The sequence below is a fragment of the Pelodiscus sinensis genome, chromosome 24, assembly GCF_049634645.1.
Source record: "Pelodiscus sinensis isolate JC-2024 chromosome 24, ASM4963464v1, whole genome shotgun sequence".
NCBI classification, from domain to species: domain Eukaryota; kingdom Metazoa; phylum Chordata; order Testudines; family Trionychidae; genus Pelodiscus; species Pelodiscus sinensis.
In genome coordinates, this window is record NC_134734.1 from 10860656 (window position 1) to 10866287 (window position 5632).

Consider the following 5632-nt stretch of genomic DNA (forward strand, 5'->3'; position numbering starts at 1 on the left):
TTGTCCCCCAAATCTCCCTGATTTCTGCATCATGTTGGCTACGTCTAGACTGACATGATTTTCCGCAAATGCTTTTAACTGAAAAGTTTTCCGTTAAAAGCATTTGCGGAAAAGAGCATCTAGATTGGCACGGATGCTTTTCCGCAAAAGCACTTTTTGTGGAAAAGCGTCCGTGCCAATCTAGACGCACTTTTGCGCAAAAAAGCTCCGATCGCCATTTTAGCCATTCGGGGCTTTTTTGCACAAAACAAGCTGTCTACAAATGATTTGCACAAGAGGGCTTTTGTCCGAACGGGAGCAGCATAGTATTTCCGCAAGAAGCACTGATTTTTTACAGTAGGAAGTCAGTGTTCTTGCGGAAATTCAAGGGGCCAGTGTAGACAGCTGGCAAGTTTTTCCGCAAAAGCAGCTGATTTTGCGGAAAAACTTGCCAGTCTAGACACAGCCGTTCAGTTCTGCTGATTACATACTGTTGTAGCGCTGAAGGCCGGAAGGAGCTTGCCCAACTTCCTGCATCTCATAAGCCATCAACACCTGCACCTCAAACCCAACAACTGAAATCAGATGAAGTGTCACAACACACAGGCAATAAACTATTTTGTGCCACTGGGGCTGTGTCTATGTTGGCATGATCTTGCGCAAATACTCTTTAACGCAAGAGTTCTTGAGTTAAAGTATTTGCGCAAGAGAGCGTCTACACTGGCACATGCCTTTGTGCAAGAGATGTGCTTTTGCGCAAGAGCATCCGTGCCAGTGTAGATGCTCTCTTGCGCAAGAAAGCTCCGATGGCCATTTTAGCCATCGGGCTTTCTTGCTCAAGAAATTCATGTTGCCTGTCTACACTGGCCTCTTGTTCAAGAACAGTTGCGCAAGAAGGCTTATTCCTGAGCAGGAGCATCATAGTTCTTGCGCAAGAAGCACTAATTTTACACATTAGAACGTCAGTTGTTTTGCACAAGAACTCCCCACCAGTGTAGACAGGCAGCATGTTTTTGCGCAAAAGCAGCCGCTTTGGCGCAAGATCGCGCCAATGTAGACACAGCCAGAGAGAACAGGGACCGATTGATGTACACCAATTGCTAAGTGGGAGAAGATTGAGAAGGATCCAGATGGATCCTTGGAAAAGACCCGCCCCCTACTGCAGAGTAAGGTGGGAAAAAAACCAACTTCGCTCCCATAAGCCCCCTCCCCCATGCCTTATGAAAATTGGCTTATGGATATGCATAATTTCATACTTTATGCAAAACAGGTCACGTAACATAAATTGTACAGTTACAATGAATCTGTGTATCCTATTCTTATGCATGTGTCATTCTTGTATGTGAAGTTAGAAATACGAAGTGTGGATCTGTTTATAATTCTAAATACACTAATAAGAGCCATTACTGGTGCTGCAGTGCTTAATGACTCAATACTCAAACTGATGACTTGTGAATGGGCATGTTTGTCCTATAAGCTCCAACTGTGGTTGGTCTTTGAAAGACATGTGACTATCTCCCCCTCCTCCTCCCGGAATCCATCTTGAACCTGGTATTTTTCCTTAGGGAGTGGGGAACAAAGGGTTCCCAGGAAGGAAAAGTTTATTTAACTGCCTGGTGCACACTAAGAAAATACAAAGAACTTTGAAGTAGCTGTAAACTCAAATCAGAGTAAAGATCAACTCTGACTCTCTCTTTACCTGAGATAAGAACAACTATTTAGGGTAAGAATTTATATGTAACAGTTTGCTTAGTGAATTAGTACTAGCTAAGCATTGTTTATTTTAATTCAGTAATTTACTTTGATCGGTCTGTTTTCACTTGCAACCACTTAAATCCTATATTTATATTTAATAGAAACATTTTTGTTTATTGTCAAGCCCAGCATAAATAATTGTTACGGGGAAATGGAGGGGGAGGGGACAACCACTGTGCCCCTCTTTCTTCCATTGGTAAAGGGGGCTGACCATACAAGCTTTCTCTGTGTACAACTTTTACATGGAGTAAGGAGGATTTATTTGGGGGTTAGGTCCCCTTTGGGGTTGTTTTCCTGGGTGCTTAGCCCTCCCAGAGTTAACCTGGTTCAGTGTCTGCGTTACTCTTCAGGGGGGCAGTAATCCCTACTCTGTGTCTTGGGAGACCAGAGGATCTGGCCCAGCAGGACAGAGTGGTGGGGAGCCCCAGAGGAAAGAAAGGTGGTCGTTCATGCCGTGGTTAGCACACCCGGGGATAGCCCTAAGGCAGTGGTCCCCAACCTTTCAGGGCTGCCGAGCATCCAGGTGCACATGCTGGGCGTCCGGGGGCGGGGCCGCACATGCGCCGCACGTCCAGGGGCAGGGCCACATGCCCGGGGCAGGGCCCGGCCCAGATCATTCCGCGGGGGACCACTGCGGGGTAGTCTATGATTTTAGCCCATCACAGTCCCTGCCGATTTAATCATAGGAAAATTCCTTCCTAACCCCAAAGACAGTGACATAGTTGAGCCAGCCAAGCATCAAAGAGAAAAAATGCTTGGTGCCAACTCAGCTCTCTGGCCCAACTCTGGCTTAGCTCTGATGCTCCAGAAGGAAAGAAAAACAATCATCTGGGAGAGAGGGAGAAATTCCTTCCTGATCCCTGCAGGTGAAAGTGCAAGGCCCTGAAGCCTGAGATTTTCAGAAAATAAGAGAAACTGTTATGTGTTCTCCTTCGCCTTAGGACTGCCAAGCTCCACTCCCCACCTTACAATGGCCCTCATCCACTTGTCTGCCTCTTACAACTAATTATGCTCCCCCCCCCAGCAATTCTCAGAGGGAGGCCATCTCAGAAGATGGTTTAAAATGTTTCTAATGCCCAGCCTGAACTTGTCCTGGGCAATGTTGTCATCTAGCTTCAGTCAGTCTTTGCCCTTCTTGGTGACATGCACAATGAATCACACGCCAAACCCCCTTGATTTCAGCATCATGTCTGCTGGACCTTTTAACAATTCCCTCCAATTTCAGTGTCATACATGCTGGATTTGATGCCAATTTTCCTACAATCTCAGCATCTTGCACGCTGAATCCTGTGCTAAATCTCAGTGTTATGTGCACCCGGTCCTGCACCAATTCTCCTTGATTTTGGCATCTCACACACCAAATCCTGCTCTAAATCTGTAGGATGCCAAAATCAAGCACACTGGCTCCAACACCAAATTCCCTTGATTTCAGGGTCACACACGCTGGATCCTTCACCAGTTCCCTCTGATTTCAGCATCACGTACATCCAATCCTGTGCCAAATCTGCTTGATTTTGGCAACACATCTGCCGGATCCTGCACCAAATGCTCCCAAATTTGGCATCACACCTGCTGGGTTCTGTGCCAAATGCCCCTGATTTTGGCATCACACCTGCTGAGTCCTACACCAAATGCCCCCGATTTCAGCATCACGCCTGCCAGGTCCTGCACCAAATGCCCCTGATTTCAGCATCATGCCTACCGAGTCCTGCGCCAACTGTCCCCAATTTTGGACTCATGTCTGCTGGGTCCTGCGCCAAATCCACCTGATGTATTTATAAATAAATCCATTCCCGTCCTGCCCCCTCCAGTTAGCTCTCTTTTTGTCAGGCAAGACAAGACAGCTCTTCATATCTCATCTCTTAGGGCAGGTCCTTTGTTCCCATGATCATTCTAGCAGCTCTTCTCTGCACCTGGTTCCGGTCTGAATTCATCTTTCCTCACCATAGGTGAGCCAAATTGGATGCAATGTCCTAGATGAGTTTTTACCAATACCTCCTCCACCAGCCCATATCTAGCTCTGCCAGCAATGCCTCTCCTGATACATCCTAGCTCACATTAGCCTTTTTCTCTATCCCATCACATCAGTGGCTCCAGCTCAGCCTGCAGTCAACCGACTCACTTTGAGCACTTTCCTTCTTCATTGCTTCCAGTGGACAAGCCCCTGGCTTACCACAGAAATTCTTGACTATACGCGCATGACTTTGTGTTTTGGACTATGGAGTTTCATCCTATTTCTGCTCTTCCAATCTTCAAAGTCATCTAGAATATTGTTCCAATCTTCTTCATGAACGATGGGGATTTGCGTATCAGAGGCTACACTCTGCACCAAATCCTCAAGATTTCTATGTCTTGTCCACTGGTTTCTGCACCAAATCCTTCCAATTTCTGGCCCAGTGGTTTTTTTCCATCCATGTGCAGAATACATTTTTTTACTTGCACCGAGGCATGTGTGAATGTGCACCACCAGTAGAAACACAAAGTGCTCTGCAAATCAGCTGGGTACCACTGGAATCTCTCCTTAGTGGCTACACAAGAACCCAGCTTATGGGGAATACAGATGCCTACAGAATCCTGCACCAAGTCCTCCCAATTTCTACATCTCATCCTCTGGATCCTGCACCAAATCCTTCCCATTTCCATGGCTTGCATGCTGGATCCTGCACCCAATCCTTGCGATTTCTACATCACACTAGCTGAATTCCTCCCCCGCCATTTTGGCATCTCACATGCTGCATTCTGCACCAAGTCCCCCAGGTTCCAACTGCTGAGAGAGGGAAGTGCAGTCTAGTGGTTAGAAGGGCCAGGACTGGACACAAGGTTAAATCTCCGCCAGAGAGACTAGGTCAGGGGGTTGGAGAGAGCCCTGGCATAGGCTCCCTCGATCTGCCACAGCCAGATGCAGCTCAGTGCCGCAGAGCCGGAGCCCGGGGCTCTCTCAGCTCTGACTATTAATAGATGTCCCAGTGACGGGAACAAGGCATTCTCTCCTAGCCTAGCCGCCCAGGCTCCGCCCCAACTCTCCCCAGTCACTGAGCAGAGCATGGATCCTGGGAGGAGGAGCGGGGCCTGCCCCAGATCTGGGACCTCTGGTTCCGGAACGCAGCCCCATGAGCCATAGGGCGGGGCTGCCGGGCGCTTCATCCGCCTCGTGCCTGAGGACTGACTCAGATATGCTTTCCCGGGCAGTGCTAATGGGAGCTAGTGGATAGAGGACAGGACGGTCCTGGGTTCTCTCCTCTCCTCTGGGACGGGAGAGGGGCTAGTGGTTAGAGCAAGGGGCTGGGCGCTAGGACTCCTGGGTTTTAGCCTGGCTCTACAGGGGCGGAGGGAGGCCCCTGGGCTCTGCCAGTGACGTCATAGCAGTCCCCTGCCTCAGTTTCCCCACCTGTTCCAAGCGGTTAGCGTGGGGCTGGCTGGAGCTGAGAAATGGGTCCCAGACCCCCGCCCAGAGGCCGACACGGCATCCGGGCTCCCAGCCAGAAACGGGACCCAGGGGTCCGGCTCCGCGTTCCCCCTTCCCTCCCAGAGGCCCCGGGCTCCCCGCCCCCCGCCAAGGCCGGAGATAGAACCCAGGTATCCGGACCCCTCCCCCTCCGAGCCAAGCATGGAACCCGTACTTCCGGATCCCTGCCCCCACCCCCGCTCGCCGCTAGCCCCGTGCGCCGAGCCCGCACGTGTTCCCCCAGCTGCTGCTGCGGCGCGGCGCCGACCAATGGGCGATCGGCTGGGCGGGGCCAGGCGAGGCGCGAACCAATGGGGTGCCACCGAGGGCGGGGCCGGGTCACGCGCGGGCCTGCATGCCCGGCCGGACCACACCTCCCGGGGGCGGGGCCTCGTGGCCTCACGCGGCCGCCTGCATGCCCGAGAGCCGGCTGGCCAATAGCAGCCGCCGAGC